The following is a 25,885-nucleotide window of genomic DNA, read 5'->3' on the forward strand; positions in this document are numbered from 1 at the left end:
GCATTTCCCAACATTTCCTTGTGTTCAGGTCCTTAATTCAATTTCTAAAAATGCTCCTTTACAATAAAGTACATAAAAATATCCAAAACAGTCACAAAAAGAAAGGTGATCCCACGTCATCCGCTTTCTTATTAAAGAGTCTAATGGATCTGCGGTACACAGAAGATACACATACATCTGCTGCTCACACCGAAATATATTTTTGCTATTATCCTAGTCATGCTGATGGCATCCGCGGCTACCGGCAGCGAAACATTACTAGCTGTAATTTCTGTCGGCCATTTACCTGCTCTCCCTAAGGGACTACAAAAAATTAATTTAAATAGGCTGAAATTAAAACAAGGGTGTGTGGTTAAAGTAGACACATTTAACTCCGCCAGCGTCGTACTGTAGGGAATAAAAAATGTTTCAAAGCTGCTTTTGTTTAATAATTAGATATATGGATTCCTCTGGCTACTAAGATAACGGAGGATTTCAGCCTTTTTTATTATTTCATTCATGCTTTTTTTTTTTAGATATTACCATATTACCGTCTTGTGACTTTTTTTATGTATTCTTTTTTTTTTTTTTTTTAATCTTTTTAAGCATAGCACATGAGTACGCTTTCAGGAAGGTATAGCTGACATAATGATGTATGACCCCAGCAGAATGCATTGCCACCAGCCGTCCACATCTCTTGTTGAAGCAACAGCCTGTCAGGCTCAGGCAGTGTCAATGGCGAAGGTATTACCTTATGCAAAATGTATTCAGACATTTTCCCAAATTGTTGTGACGGCACCATTTTTTTAATATCCTATATTTATTTATTTTTATTATCTATTTTATTTATTTTATTATTATTTATTTGCTTTTTGTATTTACGTTTTTTTCTTTATTTTTTTATTAGAATGTTTTGGTTTTTTATCCCTTTTTAGATTTTTTATTTTAGTTTTTTTTTTTTTTTAATTGCTTTGTCTATTTTTTTAATTTTTTTTTCTATTTATTTTTTGCATTTTTGCTTTTTGTCTAGATTTTAATTTTCGTTTTATTGTTGTTTTTTACGGCACTTTTTCTTTAACGTTTTCACTTAAACATTTTGTTTATATTTTGTTGTAACTTCTTGTTCTTTCTTTTTCATAAATAGCACATTTTTTGGCAAAATTAGTCTGACAATAACCCCCTTTTTCTTATATGAATATTCTTGTAACATGTACGACTGATGTTCCGCACACGCCTGAGCGAGTAACTTGGAAGAAGCACACAAGATCCAGATTGCAACATGGGTCAAACCTCCACTCTAAATTTTATCTGCAGGGGATTTATCTTGTGGCCATCCTTTTTTTCACTTTTTTTGTATAAGGCCTATTTCCTCACTGTAGATCCTAAGTGACAACTACAAGTACTTTGGGCCCTAACTGGATGTGAACATTGTCAAAATGAATTTAGGCTAAATGGAGGCATCTGTAGCTCTGTTCAGATCCTACTCGGCACCGGGGCCACTTTTGCCAACGTGGCATAGTGGCTGGTGGGCAGACACCCGTGCAGATGGGAACATCACATACTGTACGCATCATGGCCAACTATAAAATCAGTCACAGTGAATCAGCTGCTGTGCAGTTACTTTCCCTGGAACCATCACATTCGATTTCCATCTCTCTGACACACATAGCTTACAGTGAGCTTTTGTGTTGAAGCATTCCTACAGAATTAACGCAACAGCGAGTTACGGCATTGTCAAGGTACAGAATTAACCAGTGATTCGGGGCAGTGATCTGTAAGCGCACAAATCAGACACAGTACATGTGGAGAACATGGCAAGCACACCCCTGAATCAGAGGAGTGCAATGGTTGAATATGAGACTAGAAGATTAGCAAAAAATCAGGGCTGCATTTTTAAATGTGTGATCATAACTGAGGAATATAATTTTAGATCCCGTTCTTTTTTTGTGATGTTTGTTAAGGGGTTTGGGTAAAGATACTTAGAAATTCCACTTCTTCTAAATTCATTCATTTGGGATTGATGAAGTACAGTACAAAAAAAAGAGACAATTTTATAGTTTCAACACTGCGGAATATATTGGCGCTGTACAAATACAGATAATATTATAAGTTTATTAGACAAAGCTGCTATCGGGTCCGAAATCGAGGAATCTTGTAAGTATGTTATACCTTTATACCATATGTCACTTGTACAGATGTAACCCTCTGACTACATGATCTCTGAATACATATCTGACTTCATGATTTCTGTCTACATGACCCCTGAAAACATGACGTCTGACTAAATGGCCCCTGACTATATGATCTCTGACTACATGACCTCTGAGTACATGATTTCTGAGTACATAACCTCTGATTACATGATCTCGGAGTACATGACCTCTGATTACATGATCTCGGAGTACATGACCTCTGATTATATGATCTCGGAGTACATAACCTCTGATTACATGATCTCGGAGTACATGACCTCTGATTATATGATCTCGGAGTACATGACCTCTGATTATATGATCTCGGAGTACATAACCTCTGATTATATGATCTCAGAGTACATAACCTCTGATTACATGATCTCGGAGTACATGACCTCTGATTATATGATCTCGGAGTACATGACCTCTGATTACAGGATCTCTGACTACATGATTTCTGAATACAAGATCTCTGAGTATATAACACAACTACATGTCATCTTAATACATAACCCATGACTACATGATTTCTAAGTGCATGACCTCTGATTATATGATCTCGGTGTACATGACCTCTGATTAGATGATCTTTGACTACATTATTTCTGAGTACATGACCTCTGATTACATGATCTCAGAGTACATAACTACTGATTATATGATCTCAGAGTACATAACCTCTGATTATATGATCTCAGAGTACATAACCTCTGATTACATGATCTCGGAGTACATGACCTCTGATTATATGATCTCGGAGTACATGACCTCTGATTATATGATCTCGGAGTACATGACCCCTGATTACAGGATCTCTGACTACATGATTTCTGAATACAAGATCTCATGCGTATATAATACCTAACCCATGACTACATGATTTCTGACTGCATGACCTCTGATTCCATTATTTCTGACCACACAACCTCTGACTACATCAACCTTGACCATATGACCTCTGACCACATGATTTCTGAGTACATCACCTCTGACTACATGAATTATGACTGCAGCCCTACAGAGACATATCTTTGTAGCCTTCCATTGTTTTCCATATGCCACATACATGCCAAGGAAATAATCTCAAAAGGATTAGGTTTGGCCGTTGTTTGGTGGTGCAGTCGTAAGCACTGGTGGCATCATATCAGGTCTATGTAAAGGTGATTCAACCACTTGTCTTTTTATTGGTTTTACCTTTGGGTGCTATTATGTTTCGCACACCTCAAAAACATGGTAGCAGACTAAAAAAAAATGCTACCTGTATCAATAGCATTGGATCCTGAACTCTGTCTATGGCATCCACATTAGAGATGAGCGAACGTACTCGTCCGAGCTTGATATTCGTGCGAATATTAGGGTGTTCGGGATGCTCGTTACTCGTAACGAGTACCACGCGGTGTTCTGGTTACTTTCACTTTCCTCTGTGAGACGTTAGCGCGCTTTTCTGACCAATTGAAAGACAGGGAAGGCATTACAACTTCCCCCTGTGACGTTCAAGCCCTATACCACCCCCCTGCTGTGAGTGGCTGGGGAGATAAGGTGTCACCCGAGTATTGAAATCTGCCCTTCCCGCGGCTCGCTACGGATGTATTCTGACATTAGTTCAGGGAAAGTGCTATCATGTTGGAGCTACTATAGGGAGAGTGTTAGGTGTATTGTAGGCTTCAAGAACCCCAACGGTCCTTCTAAAGGCCATAAATCGTCTCTATATGCGCTCAGTGGGGCCGGCGGCAGCAGCGCCGACCCCATTGAGAACATATAGAAGACAAATCCTTCTTTTCTGCCACAGCTGTAACAGCTGTGGCAGAGAAGAACGATGTTTGCCCATTGAATTCAATGGAACCAGCAATACAGCAGGTTCCACTGAATGCAATGGGCTGCCGGCGATCGCAGGATGAATGGTCGGGAAGGGGTTAAATATATAACCCCTTCCCTGCAATTCATCCAGAAATGTGATACACTAAAAATATATACCGGCGTATAAGGCGACGGGTCGTATAATACGACCCCCCAACTGTCACCTTATACGCCGGCAATACAGTGGAGCAAAGAATAAAAAGCATTACTCACTTCTTCAGACGTTCTGCGCCGCTCCTGCAGGCTGTCACTCCTTCCTGGTGTTCTGCGGTGCTCCTGCAGGCTGTCGCTCCCTCCTGGTTCCCGGCAGAGCATTGCTTTCTCTACGAAAGGCTTTAAATCCCCGCCTCCAGAAACACACGTGCCTTCAGCCAATCACAGCCAATGACAGTGATGTCATTGAATTGCTGTGATTGGCTGTGTTTCTGGAGGCGGGGATTTCAAGCCTTTCATAGAGAAAGCTTTAGTCCGTGGACCAGGAAGGAGTGACAGTCTGCAGGAGCGGCGCAGATCATCTGAAGAAGTAAGTAATGCTTTTTATTCTTTGCTCCACTGTATTGCCGGCGTATAAGGTGACAGTTGGGGGGTCGTCTTATACGCCCCGTCGCCTTATACGCCGGTATATATTTTTAGTGTATCACATTTCTGGATGAATTGCAGGGAAGGGGTTATATATTTAACCCCTTCCCGACCATTCATCCTGCGATCGCCGGCAGCCCATTGCATTCAGTGGAACCTGCTGTATTGCCGGCTCCATTGAATTCAATGGGCAAACATCGTTCTTCTCTGCCACAGCTGTTACAGCTGTGCCAGAGGAGAACGATCTTTACGCTGACAGTGCGGGGGGGGGGGCCCACTCTTGCCGCTATTGTGGCTTAATAGTGGGACCTGGGAACTTGAGATGCAGCCCAACATGTAGCCCCTCGCCTGCCCTATCCGTTGCTGTGTCGTTCCCATCACTTTCTTGAATTGCCCAGATTTTCACACATGAAAACCTTAGCGAGCATCGGCGAAATACAAAAATGCTCCGGTCGCCCATTGACTTCAATGGGGTTCGTTACTCGAAACGAACCCTCGAGCATTGCGAAAATTTCGTGCCAAGTAACGAGCACCCGAGCATTTTGGTGTTCGCTCATCTCTAATCCACATCTTCTGCATGCAAGCCAATGATCTTGGGGCCATCTATGAACCTGGGAGTTGTGTCTACTATATCAGAACTGTCTCTACTGCATCAAAGTCAGTCACCCCAGGGTTATGTCCATTGCATCAAAGTCAGTCACCCCAGGGTCGTGTCCATTGCATCCACATCTATGAACCTGCTACAGTTACATGCAACAGAGCAGCCCTTCTGGAAACTGACAAAGTCCATAGGTTGTCAGTTCAGACTTGACTATAAATCTTGAGATCCGTAGAGCCCTATTATGTCAAAATGACTTACAGGTCTGAATTTTGGTCAAGTATGATTTGACCTCTCCCCCCCCCCCCCCCCCCCCTACACCCACCCCAACCATTTAGGACTCACAGCAGTGATGTGGTTTGCCTTTCTTCGAAGTGTTGGTGCAACAGGCTTCAGTCTACTTTCTGCAGATATCCATGATTATGCATCTGACAGCAGGCTAGATTGTTACATAAGTTGAAAAATTAGGATAGTTATTATTAAGACAGGATGACTGCACCCCGGCAGGATTCCTCCAAGTCTCCCCTAATGAAATCACTGTTCATTAGGAAGAGCATGAATAAAATCATTAATCTTAATTAACACGTAAACAACATTATTTTTGCATTAACGGCTGAACAAATATCTGGTAATATTGTTTCACTTTGACATGTATTTAGAAATGTAACAGCTTAGAACAGAAGTTACTAAGATTCCAGATGTTAGGAACTAGAAGTCCCAGCATGAGCCGCCGCCTCCTGAACAGTATATCCTGGCAGACGTGTGCTTTCGACAACAGATGGCAAATCATAGGTTGACTACTCTTAGTAGACGGGGATACTGTAGTTATCACATGCATGTCATATGAACAAAACCACTTGACTAATTCAATGGTTGCTCAGCATTGGAATGATTTCGGACATTCATTAAGTCTTTTACGCCAGTTTCTGGGGTAAAAAAAAGTTTCACATTTTTGGACAAGTGGAAATTAATCAAAAGTTTGAAACTTTTTGGCTTTTTATTGCAACCTCGCCACTTTTGTAAAAAGTAGGCTGGTCACTGAGAGGAGGCATGGTCACCCCGGATCGACAGATTTATGTCTGATTTATGCAAGAAATAGGCGTAAATTATACGAGAAATGTGCGCCAGGTTTCCCCAGCGCACTTTTGCATATATTAGTTACATCATGCACTGGTGAAATCCTAATATGACCTGCATAGGAAATGCCAGGATTAATACATTTTCCTCAATATGTCTATTTTTCTCCAGAAACAGCACCACACCTGTCCATGGGTTGTATCTGGTATTGCAGCTCAGTTCCATTGAAGGAAATGAGTGCAATACCACACACAACCTGTGGACAGATGTGGTGCTGTTTTAGGAAGAACAGAGTTTTCCCGAAAATGATGTCCTGTCGGTGTATCACTCTCTTGCTTCTCACATGGCCCAATAGACCCACCCATGGGCCCCTGTCACGTTTTTTAGATGCCATAGTCAATATTAATTACAGCAGATAAGGGGTTAAGAAAAACTTCTGACCCTGGCCATTACAGTGGGAGCACAGTGGTCAATTCCTACTGGGCTCGCACTTTTGATTTACGTGGGCATGGCTTCTGCGCCTGTGCAATCATGCTGACATAGCAATAAGTTATGAAGCCTTCAAGGTAATTTCATTCAAAAATGGCTTATTATATAAATCAAGTTTTTTCACATTAAAAATATTTTTTTTAAAGATTTTTTGGTGATTTTTTTTCTTTCAATTTTCAATGTCACAATCTATACTAAAAAAACAAAAGAAAACAATTAAAATGTTATGGTTTGCAATCTGGCCGCTAGGTCTGAAAATAGTCAGAGACTTCCTGATCTGTAGAGAAAACTTTTCAAAAGTCATCTTATTATCATCCCTGGAATGCCGCAATTGTATAAAGATTATACTGGATCCACCATATACAATAGGTGATGGTCACAGCTCACCTCTTCCACCTACCTGCACTGCTCACAGAGTATGCCCACAGTACTTTCCACAGAAGCCAATGAGTTAGCTTTTGTCCATTGCGTGAATTGCCCATGCAACTGTTGTAAAGTATCTCTTTCAATGCTTTTAACTGAAGTTCAGACAAGATGGCTTCCCCCAAAGTCATGTACAGACAGTAGAACAACAAAAACAAAAACTACAATCATGAAATAAAAACGGATTATAAAAAACATACGTTTCACCATTTGGTTGTATTTAGTAAAAATAAAACATAGTCGATACATTCCCTTTAAGACATTTCATGATGAGTACTAACATTCAAGAAGTTAAGAAGCCATTCCTGACTAAACACAAGTTGGCCATGCTCGGACCGGCTGGCAGTGGCTCATCTCCCAGACAGCCAAAGGATCAGGAATGTTGAAATGCAATTGTTCGATCCTTATTTCCCAGGCATCTGCCATTGTGAGTGAGTTGGGGGGCCACCATAGACATTAAATGGTTGGCTGATGCCAATCTAGTCTGTATGGCCAGCCTTATGTCATGTCTAGAGTAGAGGCAGATGTGGCAAAGTGTGAGACAAAGAGTCAGTGTAATTTGGAAGATGGAACAATGCCCCTACAGTGTCACCTATTGGAAGGTAGCATTTCTGCAAGACAATGTCAGACCTTCTAACAGGCCTTGTAACAATGACCAGGAATATAAGCCAAAGCCAAAGTTTTCTCCAGAAGGAACCTATAAGCCATATGCAGACAGACCTCATCAGAGTGCAGAAGTGTGCTGGCTGGCTGGGTGAAAGGCTTATGTTGTGGGTCAGGAAGGGTAAAGTTTCTCCTTAGGGAGAGCACCCAGTAAGTGTAAGGAGACTTGTAAGGCCATGCATGCTCCACTGGGAAATTTATGAAATAGAAAGATGGTACAATTCCTCTACAGCTACCGGTACTACAATGACTAAAAATAAAAGTCTTTTTCATCTTTCCATTTGCATAAATTTCCCAGAGGAGCATGCATGGCCTTATAAGTCTCCTCACACCTACTAGGTGGTCTCCACAAGGAGAAACTTTACGTCTCCCGACAAAGAGTCAAGGAACATCAAAGAAATTCAGTGGATACAGTGGGATGAAGGGGTGGGGTTCTGAAGGAGAATATAGAAGAGGGGTAAATGGAGAAGAATTAGATTAGGGGATGTGATAGGCCTCTGTAATGAGATGTGTTTTTAGGTCACACTTAAAACCGTTGGCTTTGGGGATTAACCTGATTGTCCAGGGTTGTGCATTCCAGAGAACTGGTGCAGTGCGGGAAAAGTCTTGTAGATGAGAATGGGAGAGTCAAACTATGGCAGAACCTATCGAAGACTAGTGGAGAGCACAGGCAGGGCAGCAGAGAGAGATGAAGAAGTACCGTAGATATAGGGCACTGCAGCACTGGGGAGAGCTTTCTGGTTGAAAGTGATGAGTATGCATTGCATTTTATAGTGGATGGGCAAGCAGTAGAGATGAGCGAACACCAAAATGTTCGGGTGTTCGTTATTCGGAACGAACTTCCCGCGATGCTCGAGGGTTCGTTTCGAACAACGAACCCCATTGAAGTCAATGGGCGACCAGAGCATTTTTGTATTTCGCCGATGCTCGCTAAGGTTTTCATGTGTGAAAATCTGGGCAATTCAAGAAAGTGATGGGAATGACACAGTGACGGATAGGGCAGGCGAGGGGCTACATGGTGGGCTGCATCTCAAGTTCACAGGTCCCACTATTAAGCCACAATAGCGGCAAGAGTGCCCCCCCCCCCCCCCACTGTCAGCATAAAGATCGTCCTCCTCTGGCACAGCTGTAACAGCTGTAGCAGAGAAGAACGATGTTTGCCCATTGAATTCAATGGAGCGGCAATACAGCATGTTCCACTGAATGCAATGGGCTGCCCGCGATCGCAGGATGAATGGTCGGAAAGGGGTTAAATATATAACCCCTTTCCTGCAATTCATCCAGAAATGTGTTACACTAAAAATATATACCGGCGTATAAGGCGACGGGGCGTATAAGACGACCCCCCAACTGTCACCTTATACGCCGGTAATACAGTGGAGCAAAGAATAAAAATCATTACTTACGTTTTTAGATGATCTGCGGCGCTCCTGCAGGCTGTCACTCCCTCCTAATCCACGGCAGACAAGCTTTCTCTATGAAAGGCTTTAAATCCCTGCCTCCAGAAAGACACGTGCCTTCAGCCAATCACAGCCAATGACAATGATGTCATTGAATGGCTGTGATAGGCTGTGTTTCTGGAGGCGGGGATTTCAAGCCTTGAAATCCCCGCCTCCAGAAACACAGCCAATCACAGCCATTCAATGACATCATTGTCATTGGCTGTGATTGGCTGAAGGCACGTGTGCTTCTGGAGGCAGGGATTTAAAGTCTTTCGTGGAGAAAGCAATACTCTGCCGTGGACCAGGAGGGAGTGACAGCCTGCAGGAGCGCCGCAGATCATCTAAAAACGTAAGTAATGATTTTTATTCTTTGCTCCACTGTATTACCGGCGTATAAGGTGACAGTTGGGGGGTCGTCTTATACGCCCCGTCGCCTTATACGCCGGTATATATTTTTAGTGTAACACATTTCTGGATGAATTGCAGGAAAGGGGTTATATATTTAACCCCTTTCCGACCATTCATCCTGCGATCGCCGGCAGCCCATTGCATTCAGTGGAACATGCTGTATTGCCGCTCCATTGAATTCAATGGGCAAACATCGTTCTTCTCTGCTACAGCTGTTACAGCTGTGCCAGAGAAGAAGGATTTGTCTTCTATATGTTCTCAATGGGGTCAGCGCTGCTGCCGCTGGCCCCATTGAGCGCATATAGAATGCATCCATAGCGAACCGCGGGAGGGGCAGACTTTCATATCAGGCGGACACCTGATCTCCCCAGCCACTCACAGCAGGGGGGTGGTATAGGGCTTAAACGTTGCAGGGGGAAGTTGTAATGCCTTCCCTGTCTTTATATTGGCCAAAAAAAAGCGCTAACGTCTCAGGGAAGAAAGTTTAAGTAACCCGGACACCGCATGGTGTTCGTTACGGATAACGAACATACCGAACACCCTAATATTCGCACGAATATCAAGCTCGGAAGAACACGTTCGCTCATCTCTAGCAAGCAGTGCAGTGACCGGCACAAGGCAGGAATATTGGTTGTAATGACTGGCACAGAGTAGAGGTATCAGTGTAGAGACTGGCATAAGCTGGAGGTATGGTTATAGTGACTGGTACAGGGTGGAGACAACAGTGTGTAAGGGGGAATTCATCATGTTTTGTACATATACCATGGAACATATATAGAAGACTGAGTCCTTAAGAGAGGGTGCAATCAGAAGAGTGCAAGTGAGGCGTGAAGGAGCCAAGGGTTAAAGTCAGGTGTGGCGAGTCGGACTTTTTCTATGGATCATCGCTGTGTGCAGCTTTGGTGGATCTGGTTCTCCGGATGGTTTTGCTATAGAGAACAAAAAGGTAAATTACTATACGATACAACTAGCTGAACCGGATTACAGACTATCATATGTAATATATTAGCACTGGTATTAGCTACTATGGTCTTACTACTACTGTTGCACTTCAGGTAACCAGGTGCAGCAAGTTTGGTGTTCCGTTCAGCTAAGATCTGTTCTGTTTGGTTTACCATCCTCAACATGGCTTCACGACCTGGTTATCAAAGATTTCTCTGGACCCTCCGGTGTACCGTATACAGCTTAGGGCTCTTCCCAGCTAGGCCTCCAATGGATCCAGTGCGACCTGAGCCCGTGCTGGAACTATATTGGGCAGCATTACCTATCAGGTCCCGTGCCAGTCAGCAAAGATAAGCTTGAATAAGGGGTGGTTTATTTGACCTGGTCCAGTGAGCCACCTGCTACTGGCTCCTTACTAGTGCAATGACTGGCGCAGGGTAGAGGCATCATAGTAGCGGTTGGACAAAAACATAAGCCTGGGTGCTGCATTAAAGATGGACTAAAAGGGGGAGAGTTTAGTGAGGGGAAAACCGATCAGTAGTGAGTTACAGTAGTCAAGTCGAGAATGGATCAGGGCAACAATAAGAGTTTTGGAAACATCCAATTAGAAAAGGGCAAAGTCTGGAGATGTCTTGAGGTGGAGAATACACGAGCGAGCAAGAGCTTGAATATGGAGAGTGAAGGAAAGATCTGAGTCAAATATGACCCCAAGAAAGCGGACGTGCTGCCTATGTATCACGGTAGCATCAGATACCGAGATGGAAATATCAGGTTTAGATGGGTTAGTAGTAGGGATGAGCGAGTATACTTGCTAAGTCACATTATTCGAGCGAGTAGTGCCTTAGCCGAGTATCTCCCCGCTCGTTGTGAAAGATTCGGGGGCCGGCGGGGGAGAGCGGGGAGCGGCGGAGGAGAGCTGGGAGGAACGGAGGGGAGATCTCTCTCCCTCTCTCCCCCCGGCTCCCCGCTGCAACTCACCTGTCACCCGCGCCGCCACCCGAATCTTTCAAGACGAGCAGGGAGATACTCGGCTAAGGCACTACTCGCTCATCTCTAATTAGTAGACTACGAATAATATATTATAGCATTTTATGTCATTTTTATTATTTTACATTTCAACTAAAATATTGAGATTATATATTTCTAATTTAAAACAAAAATTCATAAAAATTCTTATCATCGAGACTTTTCAAAAAAAAAAAGACTTAACTAAAATCTTTCTACTTTTCCCTCTCTGTAAAAGCTACCTGAATACTTAACGGCACATTATTTCATAAGCACAACTTCAGCAATTCAAATCCGAAAGAGTCTAGTTGGCCTAGTTTTTTTTTTTTTTCTAAATTTAATGCAATTTTTTTTTTTTTCGTATTTTTTAAAGAAAGTCACAAAACCCATTGAACTGACAGGTTTAAATGAACAGGTTACCTACAACTCAGGTGCCGAATGACAGTAACACGAGCTTTGAACTGAGTTTCAAAAATGCCACATTATGAGAAGTTAAATTATGTGTTGTATTTCTGACTGGGAGCATTTGATTTTAAAGCCTGCGCCGGTTCTGTCAAGGTAAGAGATCCACGTTTTGTGCACAGTGCCTCCAGCCCACCATACAAGTGAGGCAACCTGACAGCTTGTAATAAGTAATTTTAATGCACTTACATTCATCACTCAGCCAGCCTGGCAGTATTTTAAACACAGACCTTAAAATGCAGGGAGAGAGCTGGAGGCCCTTTTTTTTATATAGAACTTTTTTTTTTTTTACTTCTTTTTATTCCCGGGCCCCATTTCCTGTTAATATGGCACTTTTTAAGATATGCGCTGAAATGTCTGCACATTGTTAATACATCACTAAAGGTTACAAAGGACTCTATTTAGCCCACAGGATGTTGTTTTTAGGATTTAATAAATTAAGATATCGCCATTTTTTGCCAGCAGAAATCAATTGTTTCAATTAAGAAATTTACAGCAATCCAAATATTTATGAAGCCCGTAATACGGGGAAGGGGGGGGGGGGGTTGCTTCCTGTTCAGTCATTAGTAAGGATATCAGGATATGGGTAACGACCTACTTGCCTTTAGAAAAGAGCGTGGAAGAAATTTGCATATCAAGACACAATGGCGTGTTAGAGGGAAAGTGTGCGGCTGAGCTTGGGTGGATTTAGTTTAGTTTTAGGCATAGGCAACTTGTCCTTAAAGGGGTATTCTGCCACTTTTGTTATTGATGACCTGTCCTCAAGAGTTGATCCACTTGGGATCAGCTGAGCTTTTGGTTGGTCAGGCCTGGAAGTGTAACAGACGGCTTTAGCCACATTGACATCAATGGGAGCATGCTTTCCATTACACTTCCGGCTCCTTATTGCCGGCAGAGACAGTAGTGTAATAAAAGGCATTGCTACTGTTGATTTTAGTGGAAGTGAAGCCGTCTATTATACTTCTTGCCCGACGTCTGGTCCTACTGCACTAACAGTAAGTTGGAGGATCAGCTGATCCTGTCAGTGATCCCAAGTGGTGGACCCTCCATCAATCAGCTACTAAGGATAGGTCATAAATAGTAAAAGTCCTGGAACATCCATTTAAAGGGATAATCTAGGATTTTCAATTGATGGCCTATCATATGATTCATGAAAGCCCACACTGGAACACTTACAATGACAGAACGAAGTGGCTGAGGTGCTCGCTGGAGCATCATGGCTCCTTCCCTGCAGTGACGGGCAATCAAGTGTGGCTGCACATGGTACTGCAGGCATCAGTTCGACTTGGTAATCCCAGAAAACCCGTAGGACCACCAGTGCTGCTTCTTTTGGTGGCAACATGATGTCCCTATATAACCACTTTTAAAAGGCGCCCAAATGACCATACTCCACTCTCTTCAATGCAAGGTACTTAGTAATGGAATAATAATAATTGTCATACAGCACTAGCGTATTTTGCAGCACTTTACAAATCAAGTAGAACATATATAAACAAAATCAGACATATACATTGTTAAATTAATAAACAATGTGAGCAATAGGGGTGAGGGTGCTGTTCACAAGAGCTTAAATCTATGGGGAAATAGGGGTGACGCAAGAGGTAGAAGTGCTTGTTCTGTACGATGGTCAGGCCATCTTTTATATAAATAGGATAGTATACATAAAGATGTATGAGCCGATCACCAGCCAGTATCTGTGTATGTACAGATATGAGGTGTATTAGGGGTATGAACTGTGGGGGGTATTTAGTGGAATGAAGGGGCTCAGGGTCTAAGGGAAAATGTAGAAGAGGGATAGATAGAGATAGATTTGGAGATGAGATCGGCGTTCCTAATAAGATGTGTTTTTAGGGCACACTTAAATCTGTGGATATTGGTAACTAACCTGATTGTTTGGGGTAGCGCATTCCAGAGAATTGGTGCAGCTCGAGGAAAAGTCTTGGAGAAGAGAATGGAAGGTTTGGATTATGGAGGATGTCAATTTCAGATAACTAGCAGGACAGAAAACATAGGTAGGGTCAGAGAAAAAGATGAGGAGGGATGAGATATATGAAGCACCAGCAACCGCTGTTCTGGTCTCACTCATCAGTAATGGCTTTTGGTCATCCAGATTTTGGATGACAGTGACAGCAAGTGTTTCTCAGTATTAGGAAAAAAATGTGTCAAAGCACTGTGGGTAAAGGGAGGTCTGGTTGGGTGCCTTTCATTGAAATCTTCTGTGGTGACACATGTGCTTGGTTCACCCGACATAAAGATGATTTCTACACATTCTGCTTGAGATAACGCCATCATCCACTTTGCCTGTAATGAAGAAAAATCACTGTGTTTACATGAGAACGAATAAAGTTATGCTTAAACGAAACCCACCATTGTCTTTCTGGTGAAACTCTCTTCCAGTTTGATGTATCACACACCTATCTTCCCATTAAAAAAAGAAGAGTTAAATCCAAGATGGCCTTCGAAATGGCTGTCATTTTGGCCATCATTTTGCTAACATGGCCTAACAAATTTGCCTTTTCCCCTGCAGCTATTATGTGCAGTCACTATTGAGACATCATATATGCAGTATAGTATACAATATACAGTATCTATATACAAGCACACATCCACATACCATCTAGGAACATGTTCCCCAGTTTCAAGAAGATAACACTGCATGACATGCTAATAGACTGCATGCACAGTACATTCCTCTCCTTCTGATATGGTTACCATGAGGTGTGGTTCCTGCATCCTCAATTGCTCCTTCAATCTCTTAGATCTTTGATCTTTAAATAGAATTGGGTGTCGGTAAACCTTGACAATTTCCTGAAGGTTTCATGGTCCATGACCACAACTTGTGTAGCCATCAAGTTTGTAGGAAATTGTAAAAGGCTTCTGACTAGTATAGCGTCCCATCATGTGGGGGATGACCTGTAAGGGAATGGGCCCGGTGTAGGTCACAAAGTTTAGCTGTAGACTCACCAAGAGGACACATTATGGGTGTTACTGGTACGAACCCCTGTTTCTTCTGAGAACATGCTGCATGATGCGGATACTTAGTTTACACGGGCCGATCCCTCATTCAGTTTTCTGCATACAGAAACTGAATGATGACCCAGAAGTGAACACATTCTCATCCGTTGTTGGCTCAGCGTAAAATGAAAAAAAAAAAAAATTCCGCCATCTTTCAGTGCATCTTGTTTCTACGGCGCACAAACTGCAATTAAATTGACATGATAACTTTATTCTATGGGTCAGTACAATTACTAAGATACCAGACTTATGTCATTTGTTTTTTGCTGTACTACCGTATATTCCGGCGTATAAGACGACCTTTTAATCCCGAAAAATCTGCTCTGCAGTCGGGGGTCATCTTATACGCCGGGTATACAGTGTCCAAAGAAAAGAAAAGCAGTACTCACCTCCCACGGCGTTCTGCGGCGCTGCTGCAGGCTGTGGCTGCCTCCTCCACGCCGACAGAGCATTGCTTTCTAAATGCGGGGCTTGAAATCCCCGCCTCCAGAAAGCTAATGCTGTGATTGGCTAACTCAGGTGGCGTCAGCCAATCACAGACATTCAATGACATCATTGAATGGCTGTGATTGGCTGATGCCGCCTGAGTTAGCCAATCACAGACATTCAATGATGTCATTGAATGGCTGTGATTGGCTAACGCAGCACCAACTTTCATTGGCTGACGCTGCCTGGGTTGACCAATCACAGCATTAGCTGTCTGGAGTCGGCAGTACTCTGTTGGGGATGAGGAGGGAGCGACAGCCTGCAGCAGCGCTGCAGAACGCCACGGGAGGTGAGTACTGTTTTTTTTTTTTTCCTACACTGTATTCCCGGCATATAAGGCGACAGTTGGGGGGTCATATTAGACGCCCAGTCACCTTATACGCCGGAATATACAGTACTTTTATTTTTTTTCTAAGACTTTTTTTTTTAATTATTTTCTGCCACCATCTTCTGCGCGCTATAACTTTTTTATTTTTCCGTCCCCATAGTTGCGCAAGGGCTCATTTCTTGCGGGGCGTCCTGTAGTTTGTGTTAGTACCCTATTGGAATGCAGATGACTTTTTGTTTGCTTTTTATTGCATTTTTTTCTTGGAGACACAAGGACCAAAAAAAAAAAGCGCATTTCTGGTACTCTTCATTTTTTTTCGGACGTCGTTCACTGTGCGGTGTAAATAATGTGTTACTTTGATAGATCTGACTTTTATTAACGCAGCGATACCAAACATGTATTTTTGTTTTATTTAATCTAACCAATGACCTGTAAAAACACAGTCCATTAATAACAACTTACTGGTGGATGATCCGCAGAGTTTACACCACGTGGAAACATACCCTATATGTTACATAAACCTACCCTTATAGTGTTCAGTCAGCACTCGGTGTGTAAGAGCGCTTGCAAAATAATTGCACAATCACTTTTGTTAATCTTTTTATTAAGCAAGGTTAATGGCGAGCCGACTGGATTAATTGTATCAGCAGATTTCCAAAAAATACAATACAACGGCAATTGGATTACATTATTCCCCATAACCGGTAAAACCTTACGTGGCAGAAAACAACGGATATCATATTTGAATTCAGCACTAAAGTTACTATGAGCCAACTATCTGCTTATCAGTTACACAAATTGTGTTGCACAATGTTATCGGCCCATGTAATAGGGCTCTTAGTCCACTGCGTCAAATGACAGCAGGTGCCCTATAAACATACAATGTGGTCAATTTCAAAGGAAACCAATTAACCTATTAGTCTGTTTTTGAAGTACGAAAGAAGACCAGCGAATCCAGAGGAAAACCATACAGACATGAAGAGAATGAAAAAAAACTCAATATCGATGTTGTCCTTGGTTAATCCAAACCCAAGACCCTAGTGATGAAAGGCAGCAGAGCCAACCAATGAGTCACCATGCTGCCCCCAAACATTATTTGTCCAATTGATGGCACAATCCATACTTGTAACTAGACACTGTATGGTATGATTATTTGTGTATTGTATGTCCGTACACCATAAGGAGGACAACTACAGAGGATATCATAAAAGACATCATCCAATATAAGGTAGACTCTATTCGTACCCCATTTACCCCATAAACTTCACTAAAAATGAACAATTTGTCCCATGTGGATAGATACTTTGAAACAAAACTAAACCGAAAGGTTCTGGTGCTCCTGCATAGATAACACTATATCTTGGAAGGTGGGACCTCCAGACTTTCTCTGTGGATTATATACTTGTAAAGCTGGACCAGCAAGTAGATGTTCAGTAAGGTCCAGAGCTCAGCACACTGGGGCCAGGGGGGACATCAGACTTAAAGGGATTTTTCTGGTGTAAACTATGAATGCCTTATCCTCAGGATAAGCGGTTGGTGGGGTTCTGTTGCCCAGGACTCCTGCTGACCAGCTATTTGCTGGGCTGATTTCTGCAGGAAGCAGACAGCTCTGCTCAAAATGCTAGGCTTCGTATTACAGGCCCATTTCAGTGGGAACTTCACCTGCAATACCAAGCCTGGCCACTGCATTGGAAACAGGGCTGTCTGCTTTCTGCAGAAATCAGTTCACTACATGCGTACACTGGCCCAGCAAACAGGTCATTGACGTGGGTCCCTGGCAAAAAAAAGCCCCATCAATCCGCTACTGATGGCCTAACCTGAAGATTGTAACTCACTGGATCCGGGAAGGCACTGGCCTCTCTGGCAGTCACAGGCAAACACAACAGCACTTGTGCGTACCTTATCACATAAGGGAGGCTCCTTCCGGTGTGTGTTGCGAGCTCACGAAAGGAGTCTTGATCCGTGACTCCTATAAAGTCCAGCAAGAAATGATATGTTGGAGCCGCAACACAGGGTACCCAAATACCTTGATGTATAGAGTTAAAACAATTCCATCTTTATTGAAGCAACCCCAGGGCTTGATGCCAACGTTTCGGCTGTCGACGCAGCCTTTGTCAAGAAGATAGATAGATATAAGATAGATACCGTATGGGATCGATACATAGACAGATATAAGATAGATAGATACATAGTTTGATAGATAGATATGAGATAGATAAAAAGATGTGATATAGATAGATATGAGATAGATAGATTGATAGATAGATATGAGATAGATAGATTGATAGATAGATATGAGATAGATAGATAGATAGATAGATAGATATGAGATAGAAGATAGCTAGATATGAGATAGATATGAGAGAGAGATAGATAGATAGATAGATAGATAGATAGATAGATAGATAGATAGATAGATAGATAGGAGATAGATAGATAGGAGATAGATAGATAGGAGATAGATAGATAGGAGATAGATAGATAGATAGATAGATAGATAGATAGATAGATAGATAGATAGATAGATAGATAGGAGATAGATAGATATGAGATAGAAGATAGATAGATACAAAGATTGAAAGATGGATAGCTAAATAGATAGATACCGTATGAGATCGATACATGGACAGATATAAGATAGGTAGATAGATAGATATGATATAGATAGATAGATTGATAGATATGAGATAAATAGATAGATATGAGATAGATAGATAGATAGATATACGATAGATAGATAGATAGATAGATAGATAGATAGATAGATAGATAGATAGATAGATAGATAGATATGGGATAGATAGACATGAGACAGATAGATATGAGATAGATAGATAGATACCGTATGAGATAGATAGATACCGTATGAGATAGATAGATATGATATAAATAGATAGATAGATATATGATAGATAGATAGATAGATAGATAGATAGATAGATAGATAGATAGATACAAAGATAGATGGATAGATAGATAGAAGATAGATGTGAAATGGATAGATAGATAGATAGATAGATAGATAGATAGATAGATAGATAGATACGAGATAGTGTATTGTCATTTGTTATGTGTATTGCACAGCTTCAGCAAATAAGAGGTTAATGTCCGTAAAGTGCGAGCTGACTGTCTGTAAATATATATTAATTCATGTCCTGTCACGTGGTATAAGTGAGGCTATAAATGTGAGTGTTTGAGAGCGGGAAAGGAGTTTCATCTTGGCTTCCATCTTGAGTATCATCTGAGAGAGTAAAACACAGAGGCACATGGGGGCACCTTCAGCCCTCATGTGATGAAGATGAAAGAAGAGGAGAGATTTCCCGAGTGCCTGTATCTGTGAAGAAGTGAGCCCCAAAAAGACAGCGAGTGAGCAACAAGTGAGCGTTTCATCCCCATGCCCAGTGCAGATGTACTCTTTTTTTTCCTCAATTGTTCACGCCCAAGCGTCCTTAAGTCTCGGACTGCTGAGTGGAGGTATGCATCTACAATTGTCACACACACAGGCATCCTGAAGTCTGGGATTGCTGTGTGGAGGTACTCATCTTCAAGTCTGTCTGTATATATCCATAATTCTACCTGCACTTGGAATACTGTCTATTGCCTTGTATTGTTGGAGTTATTACGCAGTAAAGTTATTCCAGGCCCTAACTGTTCCCAGGGACCGGAGGTACTCTATTCTTGTCTGTGGCTCATTTATTCTCCGCCGAGGTTCATGGTTCTGGTGGATACCAGAATGGTGGCATTACCCGTGACAACCGCAATCCCTGTTCTACCATCGATTGGGCATCCCTATCCTAAGGGTGTTCGGATGAGGCCTTGCACTGGCCTGGCCTTGGCTGCATGTGTCCCTCTGGGAGAGAGTGTGGTAAGGTCCGCTGTGAGAAGCCAGCATCTTGCCCTCCCAGCTCCTTAGCATATGCCATGTCCGGGGTCACCCTACGGGATGCTGCAGCAGATAGATAGATAGATAGATAGATAGATAGATAGATAGATAGATAGATAGATAGATAGATAGATATGAAATAGATGATAGATAGATCGATATGAGATAGATAGATCGATATGAGATAGATAGATAGATAGATAGATAGATAGATAGATAGATAGATAGATAGATAGGAGATAGATAGATATGAAATAGATATTAGATAGATGGATAAATAGATAGATAGATAGATAGATAGATAGATAGATAGATAGATAGATAGATAGATAGATATGAGATAGATAGATAGATAGATATGAAATAGATATTAGATAGATGGATAGATATGAGATAGATAGATAGATATGAGATAGATAGATAGATAGATAGATATGAGATATATAGATAGATAGATAGATAGATAGATAGATAGATAGATAGATAGATAGATAGATATGAGATAGATAGATATGAGATAGATAGATATGAGAGAGGTAGATAGATATGAGATAGATAGATATGAGATAGATAGATATGAGATAGATAGATAGATATGAGATAGATAGATAGATGTTCTATCAAGAAAGAATAGACAAATATAATTTTAATAAAGGTAGTCATATAATTAGATTACAGACACACTTCACTCTCTTGACGTATTCTTCACACATTTTTCTGCATCAGAAGTTTCATTTACTGGTCAGCTGGACCTTCAGAATGGCACCTTTGAAGAAGGCGAAATCAGGAAATTGGCCATAAATAACCAGCAATGAGCGGTAGTCTGCAGAGCAGCAGTATTTCCTGACCCTGCTCAGTGAGCAAAGCAATGTGTAGTCACCATCTTAGAACATCTCCTTAATCATTAAATCTTTGTATATAATATTCAACTATTCTGTATGTTCACCTGCACTACAGATAATTTATATTTTATGTCCACAGCTCAATCTGTAAGATGTATAACTTATACCAGCTGTATATCTATAATTATATACAGAAGATACCAAGGTCCATATCACTATATACAGGGAGAGTTATAACTTATACCGCCTGTATATATATAATTATCTACAGGAGATACCCAGGTTATACCAGCATGGTCCATATCACTATATACAGGGAGATTTATGACTTATACCGGCTGTACATACATAATTATTTATAGGAGATACCCAGGTTATACCAGCATGGTCCATATCACTATAAACAGTATATATAACATATACCAGCTGTACATATATGATTATATACAGGAGATACCCAGGTTATACCATCATGGTCCATAGCACTATATACAGGGAGATTTATGACTTATACCGGCTGTACATACATAATTATATACATGAGATACCAGGGTTATACCAGAATGCTCCACATCACTGCATACATGGTTCAGATCCCTATTATATATGGAGATGTATAACTTATACCAGCTGTACATATATAATTATATACAGGAGATACCCAGGTTATAGCAGCATGGTGCATACCACTATATACATGAAGATGTATAACTTAAACCAGCCTTACAAATATAATTATATACAGGAGATACCCAGGTTATACCATCATGGTCCATATCACTATATACAGGGAGATTTACGACTTATACCGGCTGTACATACATAATTATATACATGAGATACCCAGGTTATACCAGCATGGTCCATATCACTATATACAGGGAGATTTATGACTTATACCGGCTGTACATACATAATTATATACATGAGATACCCAGGTTATACCAGAATGGTCCACATCACTGCATACATGGTTCAGATCCCTATTATATATGGAGATGTATAACTTATACCGGCTGTACATACATAATTATATACAGGAGATACCCAGGTTATACCAGCATGCTCCATATCATTATATACAGGGATATTTATGACTTATACCGGCTGTACATACATAATTATATACAGGAGATACCCAGGTTATACCAGCATGGTCCATATCACTATAAAAAGCATATATAACATATACCAGCTGTACATACACTACCGTTCAAAAGTTTGGGGTCACATTGAAATGTCCTTATTTTTGAAGGAAAAGCACTGTACTTTTCAATGAAGATAACTTTAAACTAGTCCTAACTTTAAACAAATGCACTCTATACATTGCTAATGTGGTAAATGACTATTCTAGCTGCAAATGCCTGGTTTTTTGTGCAATATCTACAAAGGTGAATAGAGGCCCATTTCCAGCAACTATCACTCCAGTGTTCTAATGGTACAATGTGTTTGCTCATTGGCTCAGAAGGCTAATTGATGATTAGAAAACCCTTGTGCAATCATGTTCACACATCTGAAAACAGTCTAGCTCGTTACAGAAGCTACAAAACTGACCTTCCTGTGAGCAGATTGAGTTTCTGGAGCATCACATTTGTGGGGTCAATTAAACGCTCAAAATGGCCAGAAAAAGAGAACTTTCATCTGAAACTCGACAGTCTATTCTTGTTCTTAGAAATGAAGGCTATTCCATGCAAGAAATTGCTAAGAAATTGAAGATTTCCTACAACGGTGTGTACTACTCCCTTCAGAGGACAGCACAAACAGGCTCTAACCAGAGTAGAAAAAGAAGTGGGAGGCCGCGTTGCACAACTAAGCAAGAAGATAAGCACATTAGAGTCTCTAGTTTGAGAAACAGATGCCTCACAGGTACCCAACTGGCATCTTCATTAAATAGTACCCGCAAAACACCAGTGTCAACATCTACAGTGAAGAGGCGGCTGCGGGATTTTGGGCTTCAGGGCAGAGTGGCAAAGAAAAAGCCATATCTGAGAATGGCCAATAAAAGAAAAAGATTAAGATGGGCAAAAGAACACAGACATTGGACAGAGGAAGACTGGAAAAAAGTGTTGTGGACGGATGAATCCAAGTTTGAGGTGTTTGGATCACAAAGAAGAACGTTTGTGAGACGCAGAACAAATGAAAAGATGCTGGAAGAATGCCTGACGCCATCTGTTAAGCATAGTGGAGGTAATGTGATGGTCTGGGGTTGCTTTGGTGCTGGTAAGGTGGGAGATTTGTACAGGGTAACAGGGATTCTGAATAAGGAAGGCTATCACTCCATTTTGCAACGCCATGCCATACCCAGTGGACAGCGCTTGATTGGAACCAATTTCATCCTACAACAGGACAATGACCCTAAACACACCTCCAAATTGTGCAAGAACTATATACAGCAGAAGCAGGCAGCTGGTATTCTATCGGTAATGGAGTGGCCAGCGCAGTCACCAGATCTGAACCCCATTGAGCTGTTGTGGGAGCAGCTTGACCGTATGGTACGCCAGAAGTGCCCATCCAACCAATCCAACTTGTGGGAGATGCTTCTAGAAGCGTGGGGTGCAATTTCACAAGCTTACCTCAACAAATTAACAGCTAGAATGTCAAAGGTGTGCAATGCTGTAATTGCTGCAAAAGGAGGATTCTTTGACGAAAGCAAAGTTTGATGTAAAAACAATGTTATTTCAAATACAAACCATTATTTCTAACCTTGTCAATGTCTTGACTCTATTTTCTATTCATTTCACAACGCATGGTGGTGAATAAGTGTGACTTTTCATGGAAAACACAAAATTGTTTGGGTGACCCCAAACTTTTGAACGGTAGTGTATATGATTATATACAGGAGATACCCAGGTTATATCAGCATGCTCCATATCACTATATACATGGAGATGTATAACTTTTACCAGCCTTACAAATATATATACATACAAGAGATACCCAGGTTATACCAGCATGCTGTATATCACTATACACAGGATATATAACTTATACTGACTGTACGTATATAGTTATATACAGAAGATACCCAGGTTATACCAGCTCCTCTCACTCCGAGGGATCCCCTGAAGAGTAGCCTTCAGTTTTTCACATTGATCCTTGCAGTTAAGGATCAAACACTGGAATAGTAGAGGAGAAATCCCCATGAGCCGTGCCCTGTATTGCTGGGATCCTAATATGATAACATCTGGTATGGTATGACCTCAGCGACCTTGAATGTTCCTGTTCACATTCTATATATTACTGCATGTAAAATGTAATAAACCTCTGGTTTCATAATGACACAATATGTATTTATCCCCCCAAATACTTAGATTGTATATTTCTGATTTTGTTCCATTTTTTAGCTGTTTTTCCCATAGAGCAGACAAGAAATCACATAATACTATCAGATGAGGGTTAGAAATACTAATAAAGATGAAAGATATTTCACTAAGAAAAGAAGCATCTGGTCACAGTGCCCTGGGGGTGTTATTGTCTGCTGCAGCATATCCAGCGAGCGGGCGCAGCTCTGGAGCTAGACCCTGTGTTTTCTGCCTATTATCCCTCTCTTCCCATGGACAGACGCGTCCACATATCCGACTATATGGAAAGAGGTCAATGCAATCACTAGTGGGCTCCTACAGACTCACTGCTAAGAACAAGCAGCCTAAAACATCCCAGCATCCATCACTTCCTCAGTTCTATCAGCCTCTGGGAGCGCTGGGTGACAACCAGTAAGGCCGTGAGCTCAAAGCCCCAACGCTGCGATTACAGGCAGCGGGCATAAGTGTTCCTGGCCAAGTCTCATCACTTTACAATGTAAAGTAATCTATGGAATATCTATCCTTCTATTATGCATGCCTCTATCTACAGATGTAGCAAATGTTAACTTGACTTTAATGATAACTTAATTACAATATAGCACAATGCTGTAAATTAAGTTGGCACAATGCACCGGCTATTATAACAATTCCTACACCAGTATCTGTTTATCTATCTGCTGAATGTCAATCTTTTTGACACATATTCACTTTATCTATCTGACTACAGATCTAGCAGATGTTAATGTGACTAGAGTGCATTCATAACTATCTATTGAATCTATCTGTCTATCTATCCATTTACAGATGTAGCAAACGTTTACTTGATATCTGACTTGTTGATGCCTATAATGTACTGAATCAAGGTATCACAACGTGCCAGGCCTTTTAACAATTGTTACATCTGTATCTATCTATCTATCTATCTATAAATCTATCTGTGTCATATCTATCTATCCATCTATCTCCTATCTATCTATCTCATATCTGTCTATCTATCTCATATCTATCTATCCATCTATCGTCTATCTATCTATCTATCTATCCCATATCTATCTATCTATCTATCTCATATCTATCTATCTATCTTATATCTATCTATCTATCTATCTATCTATCTATCTCATATCTATCTATCTATCTATCTATCTATCTATCTCATATCTATCTATCTATCTATCTATCTCATATCTATCTATCTATCTATCTCTCTCATATCTATCTATCTATCTATCTATCTATCTATCCATCTATCATCTATCTATCTATCTATCTCATATCTATCTATTTATCTATCTCATATCTATCTATCTATCTATCTATCTATCTATCTATCTATCTATCTATCCATCTATCTCATATCTATATCCTATCTATCTATCTATCTATCTCATATCTATCTATCTCTCTCATATCTATCTATCTATCTATCTATCTATCTATCTATCTATCTATCTATCTATCTATCTATCTATCTCATATCTATCTATCTATCTATCCATCTATCGTCTATCTATCTATCTATCTATCTATCTCATATCTATCTATTTATCTCATATCTATCTATCTATCTCATATCTATCTCTATCTATCTATTTATTTATCTATCTATCTATCTCATATCTATCTATCTATCTCCGATCTATCTATCTGTCTCCTATCTATCTCTCTATTTATCTCATATCTATCTATCTATCTATCTCATATCTGTCTCTCTATCTCATATCTATCTATCATATCCAGGGGCGTAACTATAGAGGGTGCAGGGGATGCGGTTGCACCCGCGCCCAGAAGCCTTAGGAGGCCCATAAGGCCTCTCTTCTCCATATACTACTATGAGTAAAGTATTATAGTTGGTGGCCCTGTTACAGATTTTGCAATGGGGCCCAGGAGCTTCAAGATACATTTCTGCT

This window comes from Eleutherodactylus coqui, chromosome 1, assembly GCF_035609145.1.
Source record: "Eleutherodactylus coqui strain aEleCoq1 chromosome 1, aEleCoq1.hap1, whole genome shotgun sequence".
NCBI classification, from domain to species: domain Eukaryota; kingdom Metazoa; phylum Chordata; class Amphibia; order Anura; family Eleutherodactylidae; genus Eleutherodactylus; species Eleutherodactylus coqui.